This window comes from Jaculus jaculus, chromosome 14 (assembly GCF_020740685.1).
Source record: "Jaculus jaculus isolate mJacJac1 chromosome 14, mJacJac1.mat.Y.cur, whole genome shotgun sequence".
Taxonomy (NCBI): domain Eukaryota; kingdom Metazoa; phylum Chordata; class Mammalia; order Rodentia; family Dipodidae; genus Jaculus; species Jaculus jaculus.
The window spans coordinates 57,153,586-57,178,868 of NC_059115.1; the positions used below are offsets into that span (position 1 = coordinate 57,153,586).

General features: G+C 40.6%; 1 protein-coding gene across 2 annotated transcripts in view; it reads right to left on the bottom strand.

Moving 5' to 3' along the window:
• The window catches only part of Tnpo1 (transportin 1), a 98,504-nt gene that overhangs the window by 67,968 nt on the left and 5,253 nt on the right, over positions 1 to 25,283 (bottom strand). The gene's annotated exons all lie outside the window — the stretch shown is intronic.

The window sequence follows — 25,283 nt, forward strand, 5'->3', positions numbered from 1 at the left end:
ACACTGCAGCATTATAGTATTTCAGCTAAAATGATGCACTGCTATTACAACTTACACCTCGAAAAACATATAACCTTTACGAAACTTGGATGAGGAAACACTTTTTTTTTCCGTAAACTTCAACCTTTTGATTTGGTAAGTGAAATAACTCCCACACAAGGCTGAAGGGAAAATGTCCTTTTACAACTAGATAGTGTTTAATTGTTAAAGTATTTCCACACTTTCCCTCTAGTTGATCTCCTAAAACCCAGGGAGGAGGAATATTCTTTTCCCTCATGGGACAATTAGGTAGGAAAATCAGGCTGAGAAAATTGCTTGGAAGACTGGCCAGTGGAAACTGTGATTAGGCAGGTTTCTTAAGCAACTACAAACTGCACCTGCTACAGCCAACTAAAGCTACTACTTCAAGGATAGTTTTATTAAAACAAAATTCTTGAACAAAATAAAACTTAAGTATTAAGTATGGATTATTTTATAAGCCAAACCTACAAAGAAAACAGAAAGGACTTTTTTGTTTGTTTTCGAGGTAGGGTTTCACTCTAGCCCAGGATGACTTGGAATTCACTATGTAGTCTCAGGGTGGTCTACAACTCATGGCGATCCTCCTACCTCTGCCTCAGAGTGCTGGGATTAAAGGCGTGAGCCACCACGCCTGGCTCAGAAAGGAATTTTAAATCAACTTCAACAGGACGGTTTGACAGCTGGAATTAGTAAAAATCCCTTCCTATCAGTTTTAAAAATATTTCCTGACCATACACTTGTCTAATTAGCTTTGGGTTTGTTCATTTTTATGCATTTCTCCACCTTTATTTCATTTTATTTTTGAGTCTTCTTCAGCACTAAAAGCATGCATCTATTTATTTCCTTCAGTAGCAGAACTGGACATGGCTTTCATCACAATAATTCTCACCATTTTTCTGCTTCATATCCATAATCTGACACTTTTTATCACCTATTGACTCCTTAATGCATCTACAAAGAATTGTTCACATATACCCAACAACAAAACACAACCCTCTAAATATTATCTGGAACAGCTATTGATAACTAGTATTTTTTCCACTTCTTTTCGAGGTATGGTTTCACACTAGCCCAGGCTGACCTGGAATTCACTTAGTCTGGCCTTGAACTCACAAAGATCCTCCTACCTCTGCCTCCTGAATATTGGTATTAAAAGCGTGTACCACCATGCCCAGCTAGCTAGTATTTTTATTCCAGCCTTCATACATTTTATAAGAATGGGATTATCATTGACATCTCCTTCCCTGGCTTTATGTTTTAAGATTTTTTTTTTCCCCCAAGGTAGGATCTCACTCTAGTCCAGGCTGACCTGGAATTCACTATGTAGTCTCAGGCCGGCCATAAACTCATAGCAATCCTCCTACCTCAGCCTCCCAAGTGCAGAGATTAAAGTGGTGCCCCACCATGACAGGTTGACTTTTTTTTGAGGCAAGGTCTCACTCTAGCCCAAGCTGATCTAGGGCTCAGTTTCCCAGTCTGGCCTTGAACTCATGGTGATCCTCCTACCTACCTCAGCCTCCTCTGCTGGTATTACAGGTGTGTGCCACCACACCAGGCTAATAGAAGATATTTTAATATAGTATTTTGTTATGTTGTGCTGTAATTTGAATTTTTTATTTATTTGTGGGGGGGGGCACATGCCATAAATGTATCACTTTGCATCTGGCTTTATGTGGGTGCTGAGGAATTGAACCTGGGCCATCAGGCTTTACAAGGAAATACCTTTAACTACTGAGCCAATCTCCCCAGAGCTTTGTTATGATTTTTGTGAACTTTAATTGACTACAACATAAAATTGTACTAATTCTAAGTATTTAACTAGATGTATTTTTACAAAGTCTACATGTCTATATGATCTATGTCTGTATGTCTATATGAGGCTCAAGACGATTATAATTAATGAGGCCAAGGGGCCTCCCTTGCTCATTCCCACAATACACCCTAGTAAGGTTTCTCTCATTAAATACTTTTCTCCTTCCCTCTCTTTTCCTAACTTCAAAAACTTTTTTTTTTCAAGGTAGGGTCTCACTCTAGTTCAGGATGATCTGGAATTCACTATGTAGTTTCAGGGTGACCTTGAACTCAGTTATATTCCTACCTCTGCCTCTCCAGTGCTGAGATTAAAGGCGTGCACCACTACTCCCAGCTGGCAATACCTTTTTAAAAATTACAAGAACTACCTAATAACCAAACAACACGGCTGTACAGGAAAACCAATTCAATTCTAACACTGAGCTTATTAGTTCTCAGATAGTATTAACAATTTCATCCGAATTCGCTCCACCTTTCTTTGTTCTTAATTATTTAAGTGTGATAGTTTGAATGTGCAATGTTCCCCATAGACTCATGTTTGAACTCTTGATTCCCAGTTGGTGGCATTGTTACCTAAGGCTGTTACACCTATAGGTGTAGCCTCCTGAAGGAAGTAGGTCACCGAGGGCAGGCCCTGAGGCTGCTATTTTTTGGGGACGGGGTGAAGTAAGGTCTCACTCTAGCCCAGAGTGATCTGGAATTCACTAAGTAGTCTCAGGGTGGCCTTGAACTCACAGTGATCCTCCTACCTCACCTTCCTGAGTGCTGGAATTAAAGGCATATGCCACCATGCCCAGTAGTGAGGTTACTATTCTTTTAAGGATATTATTTCTCTGCTGTGATTCTGCTCCAACCCCCCACACACACCAGGATCTCTCCACAAGACTCAAGAGTGTTCATTATATATCTATAGTTTATAGTTATTTCAATTTTATTCTATAAAGCTATATTGTAATTGTTTCCAAGTCTGTCATAGATCATATCTTTCTTGAGTTCCTTTCTGCGTGCTCTCTGCTTCTTGACATGTGAGGCTACATACTCTTGCTCCCATGGAGCTACTTGTTGCCATGCCTCCCGGTATGATGAACTGTATCCCTTAAAACACAGAATTAAATCCCTCCTTAATATGTTTCCTTCAGGTATTTTATCACAGCAACAAAAAAGTAAATAGTACATACTATATATATATATATATATATACATATATATATATATATATATATATATATATATGTATATATATATATATATATATGACTTATTTTTAGATCATGCTCCATACTATACTAATATAAACACTAAAACTTTTTAAATACATGCTCTAGCAAGACCATAATGACTGACCTTCCATAGCCTATTTACTCTTCAGCGCTCTTCTGAATGAGAAACTTAAATGCTGGGATTGGGGCTGGAGAGATGACTCGGTGGTAAACTCAGTGGTGTTTATACTTGAAATGCTTAACAATCTGGATTTAATTTGCCAGTACCCATGTAAAGCCAAAAGCACAGTGGCACTTGAATCTGGAGTTTGTTTGCAGTGGCAGAAGACTTTGACATGTCCATTGTCATTCATTCATTCTCTTTCTCCCTGTCAAGTAAGTGGCACATGCATCCGGAGTTCTTCTGCAGTGGCTGGAGGCCCTTGTGTGCCCATTCTCTCTCTCTCTCCTCTCTGCTTGCAAATAAAGTAAAATACAATAAAATACAGCCGGTGTGGTGGCACATGCCTTGAACCCCAGCACTCAGGAAGCAAAGGTAAGAAGATTGTTGTGAGTTTGAGACCAGCCTGGAACTACTGAGTGAATTCCAAGTCAGCCTGGGGTGAAGTGAGAACCTATTTGGGGTGGGAGGTGGGGGGGGGCAGAGAAGAAGAAGAAACTGAAGCTGGGGGACAGTAGTGGTCCAGTCAGAGAGGTGTCATCACTCTCATTCCAAAGCTGGCTGCACCACAGTATCAAGTCATAGCCAGGCTCCCTTCTTTAGTCCTACACTCAAACAAATCCGAGCTTTTCTTTCCAAGTAGTTTAAAGAATATCTTATTTTGGGCAGAGCATGGTGATGCACACCTTGAATCCCAGCACTCAGGAAGCAGAGGGAGGAGAATCACTGTGAGTTGGAGGATAGCCTGAGACTAAATAGTGAATTCCAGATTCCAGGTCAGCCTGGGCTAGAGCTAGACTCTACCTAACAAAACAAACAAACAAACAAACAAAAAAAAATGTAATCTCTTATTTGGGCTGGGAAATCTCCTAGTGGTTAAGGCTTGCTTGTAAAATCTGACAGCCCAGGTTCAAATCCCCAGTACCCACATAAAGCCAGATGCATGAAGTGGCGCATGCATTTGGAGTTTGTAGTGTTGAGGCCCTGATGCACCCATATCTTTCTCTCTGCTTGAAAATAATAATAAAAAAGAATAACATATTTGACTAGATCATGCTGATAGATCAGTATTCCCCAACATCTTCAAACTGTTAACAAACCACACTGAAAAAATTTTAACTGATATTTGCTTAACAACAGGCCTCAGGTCACTCTGAACTTCTGTATCACATCTTTTAAAAAATTGAGGTAGAGGCTGGAGGGATGGCTTAGTAAATAAAGAACTTGCCTGCAAAGTCAAAGTACCCAGGTTCAGTTCCCCAGAACTCATGTAGGCCAGATGGTGGCACATGTGCCTGGAGTTTGTTTGCAGTGGCTGGAGGCCCTGGCACACCTATTCTCTTCCTCTGTCTTTCCCCTCCCCCCATCTCAATTTCTCTTTCAAAATAAATAAATAAAAGTAAGTGGAGATAGGGCTGGAGTGATGGCTTAGCAATTAAGGCACTTGCCTGTGAAGCCCAAGGATCTAGTAGCCAGGTGTGGTGGCATATGCCTTTAATTCCAGCACTTGTGAGAGTCAGAGGTAGGAGAACTACTGCGAGTTTGAGGTCACCCTGGAACTAATAGTGAGTTCTAGGTCAACCTGGACTAGAATGAGACCTTATCTGGGGGTAAAAAAAATAGAGGTAAAACAGGACATGGTGGCATGTACTTGCAATCTCAGCACCCAGTAACTGAGGTAAAAATGTATACACATGTAGAACTGACCATGTTAACCATTTTAATGCCTACTTCAGTGGCAGTAGTACATTCTCACTGTTGGGTACCCATTACTACGATCATCTCCAGAGCTTACTACATGCAACAACCATACAAATTAGGAAAAAAATCTACCTCAGAATAGCCAGAGCCACTGCACAGTCAATTAGATATCATCTGTACTACTTCAAGATAACTAAACATGCCAGCAATATTATCTGAGATAGAAACCATGTATTTAAATAACACTTATGTTAATTAGAATATTGAAGTTAATATTTTCTCATAATATTTAAATTTACTAGTTGAGGTATTCTTTTTAAGTTTTTAAAATTTCTTTTTATTTGAGACAGGGAGAGAAAGAAAGAACGGGCACACCATGGCCTCTAGCCACCCCCAAAAAAGCACCAGATGCATGCGCCACTTTGTGCACCTGGCTTACGTGGGACCTGGAGAGTAGAACCTGGGTCCTTAGGCTTCACAGGCAAGTGCCTTAACTGGTAAGCCATCTCTCCAGCCCTAGCTAAGGTATTTTTGTTGTATGAAGACACATACCTAAATGTCTCAAAAACAGAATACTTCAAGTTGTTTTCCTTTAGAATATACAAATCATGTTGATTGTTCTGTGATGTTCAGTGGTGGAAAAGGGCATTTTATTAAGCCAACAGGCATTTTATTAAAGAGCTATCTAGATAGAAAATGGCATCAGAATAAAAAGCAACTTGTAAGAGTTAATTTATTGTGATATTCCTTTCCAAAGACAAAATCATAGTAAGTCCCAAATTGTTAAATTTACATAAAAAAATTTGAATGATGCATGGCAAAGGCAGACTAGATGAAAATAGTAAAAATATCAAGCTTATTCCCTGTAGAAAGGACTATAAACTAGTTAAAAAAGCAGATAGGTAGTATGGACTCAACTGATAAAATCTCAATCCTAGTTTTCCCCAGTTGTGAAAGCCTGGGCAAGTTAATCAATCCCACTCAGCCTCATTTTCTTAACTACAAAATGGAAGCATATCAACTATGTATTAGGATTACAGGTACTTGGCACAGAGCATGACTTAAAAAAATGGTAGTTGTAATAGTTAAACAATGGTTTTCTACCATCTGCAAGATAAACATCTATCTTTTCATGGAAGAAAGGCTCTTCATGAAATGCCCCCTTACCATCAGGGATAGTTTTATCTCCTAACACTCGATTTCCAAATTCATTCATTTTGTTCAGACAGGGTCTCAGTATATATTTGGAACTCATTTTGTAACTGAGACTGGCTTCAAACTTACATCTTCCTGCTTCAGCCTCCCTCCCAAGTGCTGAGATTACAATCTTGTGTGACCCCACTCCAGCTGTATGCGCCAGCAATTTTGTACTTCTTACACCTCTGAGCCTTAGTCTGGATGTCCTATCTGGAATGCCATGCAGTCTCTTAATTCCACAGCTTTGCATACATTCTCATTTTTTAGGGCTACTCTCCTACACTGCACTTCCAAACATTTCAGTCTGTCTTGGCACTACCAATTTGTATCAATTAGTTATCATTTTACTTCACTGATTCTCCCCACTGCCAGGCTCTCTCCATGAGACTATTTGTTCACTACAGATCTATAGTTTATGGCTATTTCCACTCTACAGCCTATCAAAACTATACTGTAATTATGTCCCAGTCTGTCTTAGAAATAGGCTATCCCTTATCTGAGAGCAGGAATAGTATTTTTTTTTTTTTGTCTTCTTTGCCTAGAAGAGTTTGACTCAATAAGTATTTGTTGAATAAACACTATTGTTCTGATATTAGTTCAACTGAATAAATACTAAGTTGAGCAACTGCCATGTGCTTGCTGAGCATGGGAGATTCATTCAAAAGTCAGTAAAGACAGTTTTCCTTTAATAAAAGATAGATGCCCCATGATAAAAGTGCAATAAGAAAAGCACAATGAGAGACAAAAGGAGAGAAGCGTTTCTCTATCTGCCCCAGGAATACCCCACATAGCCTTCCTAATTTCTACTAAACGCAACCAAGTATTTGCCAAACAAGTTTTCATCTACTCATGCTCATCACTTTATGAATGTGATAAATGTGACTGTCAATGACACAATTTTCAAAAGGATAAACAACTTGTAGTGGTGGAGTTCCAGACAAAACAAGGCCTAATCATCTTTCAAACAAAAGCTTTTAGTTGTTTTTTTTTTTTCTTTTTCTTTTTCTTTTCTTTTTTTTTTTTGGTTTTTCAAGGTAGGGTCACACTCTAGCCCAGGCTGACCTGGAATTCACTAAGCTTTTAGTTTTGAAAATTCAACATGTATTGATTATAACCTTTCCAAAAATTCCATGTGGGGTTGGAGAGATAGCTTAGTGCTTATGGCATTTACCTAGAAAGCCTAAGAACCCAGGTTTGATTCTTCAGGTCCCACATAAGCACAAGGTGACAGATGCATCTGGAGTTCATTTGCAGTGGCTAGAGGCCTTGGTGTGTCCATCCTCTCTCTCTCTCTTTCTTTCCCTCTCTCTGTTTCTAGTAAATAAATAATTTTTTTTAATTCCATGTGTAAATATTGAGTTAAAGTCTTAGTTCGGAAAACTATCAACATTTTTTTTTTCATCTACGTGACCTATAGGACATTCACAAGTCATAGAGAGCTCAGTAAAATTCTTTCCGATGAATAGTTAATACTGTCTTCCCTCATGCATGAAAAAGGTCCTAAGTGCTTCCAAACCACGATGATGTCTCCTTTGGAGAATGGCTATGAAAAGGACAGTGCAGGAGACAAGAATATCATTCTAATCCACTTGGTGTTAGGAAAGGACTTCCTTGAGGAAATAACTTTCCATCTGACAGCTAACAGAAATGACAAAAATATCCCCCTCCCCACGACTATGGCGGGGACTGTCTCTCTCTGCTTGAAAATAAAAATATTTTTAGAAAGGGATGGAAAGATGTGTCAGTGGTTATGGCACTTGCGTGCAAAGCCTAACGACCTGGGCTTGATTCTCCAATACCCACGTAAAACCAGAAGCATAAAGTGGTGCATGCATCTGGAGTTCGATCACAGCAGCTGGAGGCCTGGGTGTGCCCACTGTCAGTCTGTACTTGAAAATAAACAAAAATACTGTTTTTTAAAAATAAATAATGACCCCCACCCCCCCCAAAAAAAAGTACATCTGAGAGGAGGGCAAAAGCTAGAACATATACCATGTCACAAAGTGTGGATATTTTTAAAGGTCCTTAAGGCTAATAGAAAGCTTGTGAAGGGGATTTTAAGTATGATCAAATAAATACCTGGGACAGAGATTAATCTTCCTAGAAAGTAGAATTGGGGATGAAGAGGCTCATCTTTTCTGTTCTATACTTCAATGTTATGTTCATTTTTACTAAGTTATATTTTCATACTGTAGCCATTATTTATTTAGAGTTAGGGTCTCACTCTAGCCCAGGCTGACCTGGAATTCACTATGTAGTCTGGCTGGCCTCAAACTCAGAGTGATCTTCCTATCTCTGGGATTAAAGGTGTATGCCACCACGCCTGGCCATCTCATTCATTCACAACAGTACTACGAGATAGATAATAACTTTATATTAGCAAAGGTTTGGTGAGGTTAAGTAGCATGTTCCACTTGCATTTGGCAGAACAGGTATTAAACACCAATACTCCTTCTTCAGTATGACTGAAGTCTGGATTGTGCCAAGTAATAACGGTCTCCCTGCTGTCCTTCCCTAAGTGCTTCTCTATGCCAGTTATTATGCTGTTCCTTAAATACATGAGCTCATCAAATTCTATATGCATGTACTATTATGATCTATTTATATGTTATCCAGAAGAGGAACAGGTTTAAAAGAACTTAAGTAATGTGTCCAATGTGACACAGGCAGTAAGAATAAACCTAGGAGTCCAGGAATGCCTGATTTTAAAGCCAATACACTTAACCATTCACCTTATTCATGCCAGTTTGCCACCTCCACACTCAACTCCAAGAACTTAACACAGAATGCTCCTAGGCACACTTCTTCTCTAGTCCAAATGTCACCAAGAACTCAAAAGCTCTCCTGAGTTCACTTTCTCCTGTTCACTCACTTCAGGTTTGTTACCTGTATCATACCAGAGTTCAATCTTTTCATCCTTAATCAAAATATAAGGCTGATAGAAAACCTCTATATACTTAACTTTTGGTGATATCATCACTCTCAACACATTTTGTTGAATTCTATGCCTGTGTGTGTGTGTGTGTGTGTGTGTGTGTGTGTGTGTAGATAGGAGACACATGCCGCAGTACATGTGAGGAAGGTCAGGAACAACTTTCAGGTGTTGGTCTTTACCTTCCAACTCATTTGAGGCAGGGTCTCTTGCTCTTTTTGCTCACTGCTGTGTTCACCAGGTTAGTGAATCTGTGAGCTTCTGGGAAATTCTCCTGTCTCCACTTCCCATCTTGCCATAGGTGCACTGGGATTATCAGAGCCTGCCATGGCTTCTGGCTTTAACATGGGGTCTAGGGATCTGAACTCAGGTACTCAAGCTTGTATAGCAATTGCTTTATTCACTGAGCTGTCTTCCTACCCCTCTATATCAAATTTAACCTTCACAGTGAGTTGGGTTTTGCTCTCCATGTATGTTTAAGCAACTTGGGGACTTGTAAGTCAAATGGGAACCACTACATTAACTCAAAACATCTGCTCCTGGAAATTATCATTATTTCTTACTCTAATGGGAAATTTCTGAACCAGAAATGAAAGAAAACAGAAGAGGAACAGAATGTAGACTGGACCAGTTAATATGGAATCTTAACTGATTACAACAAAAGTTTTCGATGAAAACCAAACATAGGAACATGCTGTCTAAAAGTTATTAATTTGTACTACAATGTAAGGACATGTCAGAAGCCTGAAAGTACACTGCTAATTTACTTATGAACCAGTGACAGAAACTGTATAAGGACCACATCTAAATGATGGAAAAGGAAACTTGTGAAAAGTTGAGTTTTGATGGAAGAACAAAAGTACTTATTTCCAATAAACTGTAACTAAAAGATACCAGAATCTTCAGTCATTTGGTTGACACAAAATGGCCTGGATATTCATGACCTTGCAGTGCCTAGCACTACCTTAACAGTCTTGTATATCTATAATAAATTTGTATAATATAAATATGTATGTTTATAATAAATCCATATAAATCTGTATATCTAACCAATTTATACTGCAAATAACAACCATATTATTCTTTGAATGGCAATATTAAGCCATCCAAAATACCGAAAGTAAAACAGTGAATTAGGGGTCCTGTTCTTTTAGCAGTGTAATATATTCATCAATGATCTTTGCTAGGGAATATTCCACTACTTCATTCAACTGAGGTTATTTCTTTAAACAGTTCAAATGAACTATTGCCAATTGTCAACCCTATTTTAATCTGGGACAGATTTACGAGAAAAGCTCTTTTAGTCTTCTCTAAGTATTGTAACAGACTGTAAATTCCATTTCAGAGAACTGGCTGGTAATCATGAAAATGTTAAGTAAATACAGTTTAATAACTTTCAAAATGCTTTCATATTTTATCTAGTTTTCAAAAGTACCCCATGAGCTGAGTATGGTAGCACACATCTTTAATCCTAGTACTCGGGAGACAGTAGGAAGTAGGAGGATCCCCATACATTTAAGGCTAGCTTGAGACTACATAGCGAATTCCAGGTCAGCTTGGGCTAGAGTGAGGCCCTATCTTGAGCAACCTCCCACCCACCAAAAAAAAAGCATTAAGTTGGAATGAGGGCTGAAGAGATGGCTCAGAAGTTAAAGGCACTTGCTTGCAAAGTCTGAAGGCCTGGGATCAATTCCCCAGTACATATATGTGGTATTTGATTCAGGTGTCCTCCATAAACTTAAGTGTTCTGAAGGGTAGGTTCCCAGCTGGTGGAAATTTGGGAACTGTATTCTCATGGAGGCGATGCATTGTTGGGGGCAGGTTTATATATATATAGCCAGCTTCCCCTTGTCAGTGTTTGGCACACTCTCCTGTTGTTGTTGTTGACCTGATGTTGGCCAGAAGGTGATATCCACTTCTACCCTCTGCTTAGGCCATCACTATTCCCTGCCATCATGGGGCTTCCCCTTGAGTCTGTAAGCTAAAACAAACCCTTTCCTCCCACAAGCTGTTCTTGGGTCAGGTGTTTTCTGACAGCAATGTGAAGCCAGATGAACAAAGTGGCACAGGCATCTGGAGATCATTTGCACTGGCAGGAAGCCCTGGTATGTCCATATTCTTTCTCTTTCCCTCCCTCCTTGAAAATAAAATTAAAAATAATGAAGCTGGAATGAATGTCTTCCATTTTGGAGTTCAATATTTTTACTACTCTAAAATGCCTCTTTAGTGCTCAGTACTGAATGATTAAAAACACACTAGTACTAGGCAAGTATTAATTATAGTTATTCTTGTTTTTTTTCAATTATATGTATGAGAGAAAGAGAATGGGCATGCCAGGGCCTTGCCACTGCAAACAAACTCCAGAAGCATACACCACTTTGTGCATCTGGCTTTATGTGGGTGTTGGGAAATTGAACCTAAGCTAGCAGGCTCTGCAAGCAAGTGCCTTTAACCACGGAGCCATCGCTCCAGCCTGACTACAGCTGTTCTTACTAAGTATAAAGAGCTGGTTAAAAAAAAAAAAAAAAAAACTCCACATGATTTGGCTACAAAGTCAATGAGAAACCAAGCTGGGGCTAAGCTGAAAACAGCTGCACTGCAAGCAGCCTTACAGGAAAGATAAGTCATCAGCGGTGAAAACAGTGAACACTGCAAGCCTTAAGTTTGCCCAGTCAGGCCAAATGACAGAATGCAATAGCAGCATGTCTGTTATGGGGGAAACTAACTGCTCTCTAATTGGACTGGCAGACTGTTCCATGGAAGGGAATACATGCCTGGTACTGAAAACCTAATCAAAAGCCTATGGCGGGGAGGCTATGAGCCTTAGCAGTGTAACACCTACTCTTGTCTGGCTAAATGTATATATTATGCACACCAAACTGTCCTGTAAACACTTTTCTTAACATTCATACCCATATATTAATGCTACTCTCACTTTTGGTAAGAGAAGCTTCTCTTTTCAGATGGTGGCTACCACAGTGCTGAGAAGAAGTGACAGAGGATTGTTCAGCACTGAAACATCTTTATCACACCTTCCATGGCTCAGGGTCCATTGCAGAAGAGGCGGCAGAAAGAATAAACCAAAGGATGGGTAGAATTGCTTACAATGCAATCTTCCAGACACAAAATGGCCTGGATATTCATGACCTTGCAGTGCCTAACACTACCTTAACAAGCCTCCTAAGAGGAGGAAAAGATGATGACATCAAAATAAAATGACTATTTGAGAGGGGGAGGGGATATGAGGGAGAGTGGATCTGTGAAGGGGAAAGTAGGAGAGGGATTACCATGGTTTATTGTCTATAATTATGGAAGTTGTCAAAAAAAAAAGTGTGTACCACCATGCCTGGCTCAGAAATATTTTTATTTATTTATTTGACAGAGAAAGGGGGAGGGATGAGGGAGAGAGTGAGTATGGGCGTGCCAGGGCCTCCAGCCACTGCAGACCAATTCCAGACATGTGTGCCCCACTGTGAATCTGGCTAATGTGGGTCCTGGGGAACTGAACCTGGGTCCTTTGGCTTTGCAGGCAAACAAATACCTTAACCGCTAAGCCATTCCTCCAGCCCAGAAATATGTTTTTTTTATATTATTTATTTATTTATTTGAGATCGACAGACACAGAGAGAAAGACAGATAGAGGGGGAGAGACAGAATGGGCGCGCCAGGGCTTCCAGCCTCTGCAAACGAACTCCAGACGCGTGCGCCCCCTTGTGCATCTGGCTAACGTGGGACCTGGGGAACCGAGCCTCGAACTGGGGTCCTTAGGCTTCACAGGCAAGTGCTTAACCGCTAAGCCATCTCTCCAGCCCCAGAAATATGTTTTGTTTTGTTTTTTGTTTTTTTTTTTTTTTTTTTGGTTTTCTTAGGTAGGGTCTCACTCTAGCCCTGGCTGACCTGGAATTCATTATAGAGTCTCAGGGTGGCCTCGAACTCATGGCAATCCTCCTACCTCTGCCTCCCGAGTGCTGGGATTAAAGGCGTGCGCCACCACGCCCAGCTTAGAAATATGTTTTTAATAACATTATCATAGTAAGAAATTAATGTTAAGATTAAATTTTGTAAAATACTAAGATACACAGAAGAAATAACATTGCTACAAAATTTAAAACAAGAACAAATGTTAAATTTTTATTGAATTTCAAAAGAACATTGCAAGCATCTTTCATTTATGTCCTAACTTTTCAAACTGATGTGCAACTGTGGCAATGCCATGTTAAAAAAAAAAATCAACAAATAAGTCAATATTGGACTGGAGAGATGGCTTAGCAGTAAAGGCAGTTGCCTGCAAAGTCAAAGGACCCAGGTTCAATTCCCCAAGACCTAATAAGCCAAATGTACAAGGTGGCACATATGTTCGGAGTTTGTTTGCAGTGGCTAGAGGTCCTGGTATGCCCATTCTCTCTCTGCCTCTTTCTCAAATAAATAAAAATAAAATTGTTTTTAAAATATTTAAAAAATAATTCAAACATGACAAGCCAGAAGAATAAGGAAAGAAAACCAAAGGAAAATGAATTTAGGCACAAAAATGAGATCCTCTAACTCTTCTATGATGGTTCTTCAGACTTCTGTAGTACTAAATTCAACAGATTTTCAATAACTGTTACTATATTTTTTATATTTTATTTATTTATTTATGAGAGAGAGTGAGATAGAGAAAACTGGCACACCAGGGCCTGTAGCCACTGCAAATGAATTCCAGATGCATGTGCCACCTTGTGCATCCAGCTTTACATGGATACTGAGGAACTTTGCTTTGCAGGCAACTGCCTTAACTGATAAGACATCTCTCTAGCTCCCAAACAATGTTATCAGATGTCACAATTTTGCCCTGGCTGTTCAGCAGTTTAACCTCAACTAGAATGGAGTTGGAATGTGTATATTCTGTCTTACAGATAAAAACAGCAAGGACTGGCTTCAAACCCAAAGCCTCCAACTCTGTATGAAATAAAATTCAAGGTGTAAGTTTTATTAGAGCCTTTCCTTTAAAAAGTTATTTTATTTATTCACTTGAGAGAGAGAGAGAGAATGAGTGCATTAGGGCCTCTAACCACTGCAAACCAACTCTATAGACTCATATGCCTTCTTCTGCATCTGGCTTTGGGTACTGGGAAATCAAACCTAGATCCTTTGGTTCTGCCAGCAAGTGCCTTAACTGCTGAGCCATCTCTCCAGCCCATCCTACTTAAAATAAATAAATAAACATGCAAGTAGAGGGAGATGGGGCAATGGGGAAGATGGGAGTGTCAGGGCCTCTAGCCGATAAAATGAACTCTGAGATGCCTGGGACTACAGAGAGTGTTTCAAGTCAGCCTTGGCTAGTGTGAGATCCTGCCTCAAAAATAGCATACAGAAGGGGAATGGGGGCTGGAGAGATGGCTCAGCCATTAAGACACTTGCCTGCAAAGCCTAAGGACCTGGGTTCAACTCCCCTGTATCCACATACAGCCAGATGCACAAAGTGGCACATGCATCTGGAGTTTATTTGCAGTGGCTGGAGGCCCTGGAGCACCCATTCTCTGTCTCTCTTCTCTCTCTACTTGCAAACAAATAAATAAAATATTTAGGGGAAAAAAAAAAAAGGAATGGGCATTAGGCCTCTGGGGCTCTACTCTCAGAACTGCACACTAATATCCAGCTGGACAACCCTATAGAAATCACTTCAACTCTTTTGCTTATTTCTCGACTGATGAAGCAACTGAAGACAAGTAAGACATTTAGCTGACAAATCTAGCCTTTTTCCCCCTTTATACTTGCTATTGCAATTCTCCATCCTTCCTATCCTTCAGGAAAACTTGTATTCAATTGTTCAAATGTAATTCTGGGACTACTAAATTACTTGAGTGAGAGTTACATGTCACTTAGATTCTTTTGGCAATTACACGGGCACCTGTGGAAGGGCACAGAGCTGTGCTTAACTTTGGTCATATCGCGTGTGCTCTCTCCTCTCTCTCTCTCTCTCTCTCTCTCTCTCTATATATATATATATATATATATATAAATTTTATATATACTCTCTCTATATAAAATTTTTAAAAGTACATTTATTTGCAAGGGGGGAAGAGAGAGAGAAGGAGAACAGGGGTTCTCCAGGGTCTCCAGCCACTACAAATGAACTCCAGATGCAGGCACCACTGTGCAGCTGGCTTTCTATGTGGGTCCTGGGGAACTGATCCCAGGTCATTAGGCTCTGTAGAAAAGCACCTTAACCGCTGAGCCATCTCTCCAGCCCTGAGTTATTTCTTATATAAGCCACATTCACTGATAATACTGGGTTGAAAATGTTTAGATTTTTTTCATTGTAACCTGGGTTTCTATTCAATGTAAATAAACCTGTCCTCATTATCCCCTCAAATCTGTGTGACAGTAACATCAGAAACATTGAACAAAAACCCTCACTGAACATTCTAATTCCTGTTCCACAGTGCCTGAAGCTTCAATAGCTCACTTTTTTATGTCATTTCCCAAATTCTCTTAACTAATAAAGGTTCAACAGGCAACATTTCATGAGCTAAAACAAACTGCAACAGATCAGTTCCTTTAACTATGTGCTTATGCTACTAACTCAACCCTGCCACAATAGGATTAACCCACTTAATTTATTTTACCAAAATTTCTTAACAACCAATACTAATAACCGAAAAATACAATTTATGTCAATGCCTGAAATATTACACAAGAAGTATAAGTATCGTCATTTTTCCTGCTCTTCCTTCCAATGTATGTCAGGGTAAAACATTAAAGTGACCTATTATATTCTATACTACAGCTCGATTTAAAAGTATCCTTCTAATACAAGGATCATTGTCTCTGATCAATATACTGACTAATTTGTCTACTTCCAATAAGGAATTCCATCTTTTCCTACACATTGTGTCAAAGGTCTCTAGGATGGGTCTTAAGAATGCAAAGCCTGGTTTTTCTGCCTGGCTCTGAGTTTCAAATCTATCACTTACTAGTCATGGAAAGAATATATGGTATAAAAATGAAATAATTAATAGTATCATATATAGAAATATATATATGTACGTTTCTGAGGCAGAGTCTCACTCTAGCCCAGGATAATGTAGAACTCATTCTGTAGTCCCAGGCTGACCTTGAACTGACAGTGATCCTCCTACCTCTGCCTCTCAAGTGCTGGGATTAAAGATGTGGGCCACCATGTCTGGCTTATTTTTAAAATATTTTTATGTATTTATTTGAGGGGGGTGATATGCATGCACCAATGCCTCCTGCACTGCAAACAAACTCCTGAAACATTCACCACCACTTTGTGCGCCTGGCTTTCCATGAGTACTAGGGAACTAAGCCTGGGTGGTCAAGCTTTACAAGCAAATGCCTTTAACCATTTAGCCATCTCTCCAGCCCAATAACAACTATTTCTCATGAGGATGTTATGAGGATAAAAATGTGCTATCTTATAAAAACAAAAAAGACTTTTCTATTGAAAACAACAACTGGATGCAACATAAAACCCTGGGATGGGTCACATACAGGGGTAGAAAAAAAAACTGGCATACAGAATGTTACTGGAACAACTGCCAAAACTGTAACATGGGCTATATGAATCTACATTTCCTGATTTTGCTAACTATATGTTGTTCCACAAACAAAAATCTTGTTTCAAACACATACATGCTAAATTGTTAAGGGCTAACAGGGTGCAGAGATGCACTCAAGTAAGAGACTTTGGGGCTGGAAAGATGGTTTAGCGGTTAAGGTGCTTGTCTATGAAGTCTTAGGACCCAGGTTCAATTCCCCAGTATCCATGTAAGCCAGATGCACAAGAGGGCACGTGTCTGGTGTTTGTTTGCAGTGGCTAGAGGCCCTGGGGTGCCTCTCTCTCTTTTTTAATTTAAATTTTTGTTGCTGTTGTTTATTTTTTTTTTATTTCAGAGCGACAGAGAAAGAGGCAGAGAGAGAGAGAGAGAGAGAAAATGGGTCCTGGGGAAATCAAGCCTCAAACCAGGGTCCTCAGGTTTCACAGGCAAGCGCTTAAACGCTAAACCATCTCTCCAGCCCTCTCTCTCTCTCTTTAAATATTTTATTTTTATTTATTTGACAGAGAGAGTGAGAGAAAATGGGCACATCAGGGCCTCCAGCTACTGCAAATGAACTCCAGACACATACACCACCTTGTCCCTCTAGCTAACATGGATCCTGGGGAATTGAACCTGGGCCCTTTGGCTTAACCACTAAGACATTCCTCCAGTACACTCTCTTAATATACATACATACATTCACACACACACATATATGCACACATATATATATATTATAGAAATATATACAAATATTTTTTTTGTTGTTTTAGTTTTTCAAGGTAGGGTCTCACTCTAGCTCAGGGTGACCTGGAATTCACTATGTAGCCTCAGGGTGGCCTCCTACCTCTGCCTCCCAAGTGCTGGGATTAAAGGCGTGCACCACCACGCCCAGCACTTTGTTCTTTTTTTTTTTTTTTTTTTTGGTTTTTCGAGGTAGGGTCTCACTGTGGTCCAGGCTGACCTGGAATAAACTCTGTAGTCTCAGGGTGGCCTTGAACTCACAGCGATCCTCCTACCTCTGCCTCCCGAGTGCTGGGATTAAAGGCGTGCGCCACCACGCCCGGCTTTTTGTTTTGTTTTTTTGAGGTAGGGTTTCATCTAGCTCAGGCTGACCTGGAATTCACTATGTAGTCTCAGGGTGGCCTTGAACTTACAGTAATTAAATATTTTTTAAAAAGAGGTAGGAGGATCGCTGTGAGTTCAATGGCAGCCTGGGACTACATGGTGAATTCCAGATCAGTCTGGGCTAGAACAAGAGCCTACCGCATGAAAAAAAAAAAAAAAAAGACAAGAAACAGAAGAAAACATAAAAACAACAACTGCAGCAAAAAGAAAACAAAAGATTCCAGGCCACATACATGCCTTAGGAATTCTTTGTCATATAACCCTTGAGAAAGTCAGACCTGAGCAAAGGTTTGCAGTGAGGTCATGGAGCCAAGCAGCTATCTGAGCAATTAATTCCAGAGGGTGCAGATATAGCAAGGTGTCCTGTGAGCAAGGGGGAAAGTGGTAGTAGCAAAGGAGAGCATGGAGTCAAGGAGAAAGAAAGGGTACAAGGATGAGCAGATCATTTCGAGTTTTATAGGCTGCTGTTAGGATTAGCTTTTCTATGTGACAGAGGAAGGTCTGAGTCCCTTCAGGTTACTATAACAAAATATAAACTAGACAACACACAAAAGAAACTTCCCACCATTCTGAGGGCTGGCAAGTCTGTGATCAAGGTATTGTTGACATCTGGTCAGGCTATTTTGGGGGAGGAGGGAGCTCAAAGGCAGCTCCTTCTTGCTATGTCCTCAAGGGATGAGAGGTACATCTCTTTTATAAAGGGCACCATGGCGTTTTGAATGTATGTCCCATGTCCACAGGTGCTTTTTGAAAAATATTGTTTTATTTATTTATTTGATAGAGAGTGAGAGAAGGAGGCGGGTAGGGAGACAGAGAATGGCCTCTAGCCACTGCAAAAAACAGGCAGGCAATCAAACAAACAAAACCAGGCACACGCACCACTTTGTGCATCTGGCTTTACATGGTTACTGGAAAATGGAACTCAGGTCCTTTGGCCTTACAGTCAAGTGCCTTAACTACTGAGCCATACCTCCAGCCCTCAGGTATTTTTAAGACTAAGCTTCATGTTATGTCTTTAGCACCCTGCTGGAGGTGTCACAGGGGCAGATCCGATTCCCACCCAAAGGTGTGGAGAGCAGCTTGAGCTCTGTGGTTGGCTAGGGCTTGCTGGCATCCGCTTGCTGCTGCTGTTTCTCTCTGCTTGGTGTGTGGAGGCAGCAGCTTCTCCCATAACGGAGGGAGCCTCCCCTGGAGCAATACACTGCATAAACCCCTTCCTCCCATAAACTGTCTGGTTCTAGTTGGATGTTCATCCAGCAATGGGGAGCTGACACAGCCACTAATCCCATTAATGAGGATTTGATCTCATCACCTCCTCAACATCCCCATTTCCTAGTACTATAACCTAGGGAGTTAGGATCTCAGCATGAGTTTTGGGAGGGAGCCTACTTCCAGACTGTAGCAGAATACCACACATGGAGTGGAAAAGTAACAGGCTACATGATTTTGTAATGGGCTTACTTTGGCTACTGTATTAAGAAAATATTGTTAAGAGGCTGGAGGGATGGCTTAGTGGTTAAGGTGCTTGCCTACAAAGCCAAAGGACCCAGGTTTGATTCCCCAGGACCCGCATAAGCCAGATGCACAAAGTGGCACATGTGTCTGAAATTTGTTTGCAGTGGTTGGAGGCCCTGGGATGCCCATTCTTTCTCAAATAAATACAAATTTTTTGTTGTTGTTGTTGTTTGGTTTTTTGAGGTAGGGTCTCACTCTGGTCCAGGCTGACCTGGAAAGAACTCTGTCATCTCAGGGTGGCCTTGAAACAAATTAAAAAAAAAAGGAAAATACTGTTAGGATAGGCTAGGGTAGAATGGTCAGATCAGGCAGTAAATGCTATAATAATTTAGCAGGTTATGATGGCAGGGGTTTGGACCAGTGATGGTAGTTGGGGTAATGTATGGTAGACTCTTGGATGTGTTTTAATGACAGAGAAGACAGATATTGTCCTAAAAAAATGGATTGGAAGGGTAAAGAAAAAAGTGAAGTTGAGAGTAACTCCAAGATTTGTTCTAAGCTACAACTTAGCAACTGCTATTTGTGAAACAACAAATGAGGAATTCTGTGCTTAGAGCAAGCACTGGGATGGAAGCTTAGAGGTGTTTTAGTACATGTACCATTAGACATTTCAATAGACAGGGGCTTGCCTGCAAAGCCTGATGGTCTGGGTTCGATTCCCCAGTATCCATGTAAAGCCAGACACACAAAGTGGCACTTGCATCTGGAGTTTGTTTGCAGCAGCAAGAGGTCCTGGCACACCCAAACTCACACACGAATCTTTCGGTCTGTCTCTTTCTCAAATAAATTAAAAAAAAATTTTTTTTTAAAGAAGATTGAGGGGCTGGAGAAATGGCTCATCAAATAAAGTACTTGTCTCCAAAGTCCAACAATCTAGGTTCGATTCCCCAGTACTCACATAAAGCCAGATGCACAAAATAGCACATATACCTGGAGTTCCTTTACAGAGGTTCGAGGCCCCAGGGAACCCATTCACATTCATTCAGACCCAAAACGCTATAACACTAAGAGGTCAGGAGAAGAGGTGGCTTGGAAGGCAAAGAAGAAAGTGTTTCAAGGTTGAGACGAGTGAGAGCTGAGTCCAGTGCTGCGGATCAATCAAGTCTGCCGGAAAGCATCAGCGACACCCGGGGCATTTCACAACGCAGAAGCTACTGAAGACACAGAGGAACCACTTTGGCAAAAGTGGTGCAGGCAAAGGCCTGACTGGGGAGACCTGACAATACCAAATGCAAGCAGCTCCCTTGAAGGATGCTTCTATAAAAGGAGATAAGAATTTGGGGGGAAAGTGGTGAAGAACAGAGGCAAGTTCTTCTCAAGGGGAGAGATGTACAGTTGACCTTCTCTACCTGTGAATTCTGCATTCATGAATCAACTAGGCAGCAACTGAAAACATGAGGAAATAAAACCTGTACTTTACTAAACCCAGGCCACACTTTTCATCTTATACTCAGCAGCTAAGCAACACCGTGTAACGGTCATTTATACAGCATTTCACTGGGTATTCTAAGTATCTAAAGATGTTCAAAAGTATGTTTAGATTCTCTGCAAATACTCTGCCTTTTTATAAAAGGGACTTGTACATTCAGGGATTTTGATATGGGGAGGCGGATCCTGAAACCAATCCCTCACAGACATTAAGAAATGACTGTTGCCAGGCGCGGTGGTGCAAGCCTTTAGGCTGAGTGAGGTAGAGCCTCCCCTGAGACTCTGAGGTGGGAGGACTGCTAAGTTCCAGGCCAGCCTGAGAACACAGTGAATTCCACGTCAGCTTGGGCTAGAGTAAAACCCTCCCTCAAAACACAAAACAAACAAACAAAAATATAAAAAACAAGGGAGTGGAAAAGTGTCAAGTATGGTCGCATGTGTAATCCCAGCACTTGGGAAGCTGAGATAGACCGTGAGTTTGTGGCCAGCCTAGGATATATAGGGAAAATCTAAGAAATGAGAAGAAATATGAAAAGGAGGATATGAGGGACAAGGGATAAAAACAAATGGTGAGGAGGTTGATTGGTTTCTGAAGATGATGGACAATAAACTTCAGGGGACATAAAGGAAGGGTATGAAGAATTAGAAAAGTGTGTGTTTGTGTAGGGAGAGGAGAGATAGGACGACAGACAGGCTCAATTTGATGAATGGAGGACAGGAGATGAAAGGTGACCTGGAAGTCTGGAGGCTCTGAGGTTACTGACAAAAACACCCTAGCATAATGTAACTCCTGACATAACCCACACTGCTTCTACGAGAAATGGAGACTGCTAGGCTAAAAACAAAAATGTTCTACTTTAAAATACCTGCACATGTTGGGCGTGGTGGTGCAGGCCTATAATCCCAGCACTTAGGAGGCAGAGGTAGGAGGACTGCTGAGTCTGAGGCCACCCTGGGACTACAGAATAAGTTCCAGGTCAGCCTGGCCTAGAGTGGAACACTACCTCGAAATAAATAAAATAAAAATACCTGCACGTATATATTCAATGTATGAGCATCCCTACAATCTTGTCAATATATACAAGTATTTTTAATTTTTGCTTGTATAAATGGGAAAACTTCACTGTTTTATTTTGTGTTTTCCTACTGGCAAGGGAGAGCATGTTTACTGGCTAGCTATGCTTCCTGTTTTGTCAATTTGATCATTTCAAAACCTGAATTGGGAGGCTACAGAGATGGCTTGATGGTTAAGGTGTTTGCCTGCAAGGCCAAAGGATCCCAGTTCAACTCTCCAGGACCCATGTAAGCCAGATGTACAAGGGGGCTCATGCATCTGGAGTTTGTTTGCAGTGACTGGAGGCCCTGGTGCACCCTTTCTCTCTCTGATTATTTCTTGTTCTCAAATAATAAAATGTATTTTAAAAAATAAAAATAAATAAAAATGTGAATTGGGCCTAGACAGATGGCTTAGCAAAGGTCCTTGCTGGTAAAGCTAAAGGATGCAGGTTTGATTCCCCAAGACACATGCATCTGGAGTTCATCTGCAGTGGCTAGAGGCCTTGGTGTGCTTAGTCTCTGACTCTTTCTCTCTCTCTTAAATAAATATATTTTTTAAATCTAGTCTGGGGCTGGAGAGATAGCTTAGTGGTTAAGGCATTTGCCTGCAAAACCAAAGGACCCAGGTTCAATTCCCCAGGGCCCATGTAAACCAGCTGCACAAGGTGGCACATGTGTCTGGAGTTCGTTTGCAGCAGGTGAAGGCCCTGCACATCCATTCTCTCTTTATCTGCCCCCCCCTCTCTCTCAAATAAACAAAATAAATTAATTTAAAAAATTCATTCTGGGGCTGGGAAGATGACTAGTGGTTAAAAGCAAATGCTTGTAAAGCCTGTGGGCCCAATTTCTGTTGTCCAGTTTCCATGCAAAGCCAGATGCACAAAGTGGTGCATGCATCTTGAGTTTATATGCAGTGGCAAGAGACCTGATGCACCCATTTTCTTTCTCTCTGTTTACAAATAAAAAAATTTTCAAAAAACCATTCTGAGTAGGGCATGGTGGTGCATGGCTTTAATCCTAGCCTTTGGAGCCCGAGGTGGGAGGATCACTGTGAGTTTGAGGACAGCATGAACCTACATAGTGAATTGTAGGTCAGCCTGGGCTAGAGCGAGACCCTACCTTGAAAAACATAAAACAATCCATTCTGCTTTTAATGACTGGCACAAATAATGAAGGTTGCCCATTTCACATTTCAGCAGCTCACTCTAGGGCCATCCAAGGCAGAAGACGGCCTCTCCCCAAGTCCTTCATACTTAGTTTGGAGGCTGCCTCAGACTCTCTACACCAATCTGGTCACATCCTCACTCTCTGGAGCTGCTCTGCACTACAACAGCAGAGCTGGTATGGCCCAAAAGTACAGAATATTTATATCTATTCCTTTATAGAAAAAGTGTGGACCCTGTTTATGTCTTTTAGGTTACTGGACTGCTTCAGAGTTCTGAGAACATACCAATCCTTAACTTTCTGGATGTACTGGAAATGCAACTTCTATTTCCCCAAATGCTCTAGCTATTTCTCCACTCTCAAGGAGTCTGTTAGTTGCCCACCTAACGGCCTGTATAGGTTTACATAATAAAACTTGTAACGGGACTGGAGAAATGGCTCACAAGTTAAGGCACTTGCCTGTAAAGCCTAAGAACCTGGGTTTGATTCCCAAGTACCCATGATGTAAAGCCAAATGCATGGGCTGCATCCTGAGTTCATTTGCAGTGGCTATAGACCCTGGTGCACCCATTCTCTCTATGTATCTGCCTCCCCCCAAGTAATTTAAAAAAAAAAAAAAACAAAACCTGTAACTAGGGCTGGAGGGATTGCTTAGTGGTTAAGGTGCTTGCCTGCAAAGCCTAAGGATCCAAGTTCAACTCTCCAGAACCCACGTAAGTCAGATGCACATGATGGCGCATGCATCTGGAGTTCGTTTGCAGTGGCTAGAGGCCCTAGTGTGCCCATTCTCTCTCTCTCTAATAAATAATAAATACTTATTGCACTATCTTACATCCCTCTCTCCACTACAACATACAAGAGACAGTCTTAGAACTAATCAGTGGTACCCTTCTCATATTTTTCCTGCTCTCCTTAGTTCCAACCAAAATAATCTATTTACTAAATATTTTTCAAAAACAAGTTCTTTTTTAAAAAATATTTTATTTATTTGCAGAGAGAGTACGGGAGCACCAGGGCCTCTAGTTACTGCAAATGAACTCGATGCATGTACCACCTTGTGCATCTGGCTCATGTGGGTGCTGGGGAACTGAACCCAGGTCAGTAGGCTTTGTAGGCAACAGCCTTAACCACTAAGCCATCTCGCCACACCTCAAAAACAATTTACAAGGGCTAGAGAAATAGCTTAGTGGCTAAGGCACTTGCCTGCAGAGCCAAAGGACCCAGGTGTGATTCCCCAGGACCCACATAAGCCAGATGCACAAGACAGAGCAAGCATCTGGAGTTCATTACCAGCAGTGAGAGGCCCGCTCTATCTGCCTCTCTCCGTCTCTTAAATTAAAAAAAAAAAAATTCTAATGGAAATGTAATTATCAATGATCTTTAATTTTATGTTCCTTACTTTAAAATTTATTGATACCAGTCCGGGGAGATGACTCAGTGGCTAAAGGTGCTTGCTTGCAAAGCCTATAAGCCCTGGTGCAAATTCCCAGTACCCACGTAAAGCCAGATGTACAAATGGGAGCATGCATCTGGAGTTCATTTGCAGTGGCAAGAAACCCTGGTGTACCCACACATTCTTTCTCTCAAATAAATATTGATTGATAACAACTATTCATAATCATTTAGCATATTCACGAATTATTTTATCTTCCTTGAACTGTTCCTGAGTAAAGACAAAGCTCAATGGAAAGGTTTCTCTTTTGTGACAAGCACTTTCAAGTGGCAGTGGTGATGGTACAACTACAACAATGGCTGCAATGGTAATTTAATGGCTTCGGAGTCAACTGTGAAATGCAATTCAAATATGTGTATGTGAGGATTTTTGCCTTAGTTCTACTTATGTTAAACACGTCTCTCTTTTTTTGCTTATTTTTCCATTAAAACTTTCATTTACTTTACCAGTAATGTATTTTACCAAGTACATTTTTTCAGTTTAATTACTTAATGAGCCTTTAAAGTTCTTAGTCACTAAATTTAATCAAATCTGTGGATTTTTTTTTTTTTTTTGGTTTTTCCCTTCCCTATTTATGTTGAGATTAGTACTAAGGATGTTGCACCCACATGTACTTGCTGTATTCATTTTATTTTATTTTTTCCAGGTGCGGTCTCTAGCCCCGGCTGACCTGGAATTCACTATGTAATCTCAGGGTGATTTTGAACTCACCACAATCCTCCTACCTCTGCCTCCCAACTGCTGGGACTAAAAGCGTGCATGAACATTTTAGAATCTAGCTTTATATGTACATTACCAATTATATCTCATCTAAGGAATTTTTTCCTTTTCTAACGTATGTAAAAAGCTAACCTGTTTGGTTTAACTTTGTAACTTATCCACTCATTTTCAGCTCATTCAACTGTTTTAATAATGATCTGTAATTAGTTACACATGCACAATGCTGAATATATAT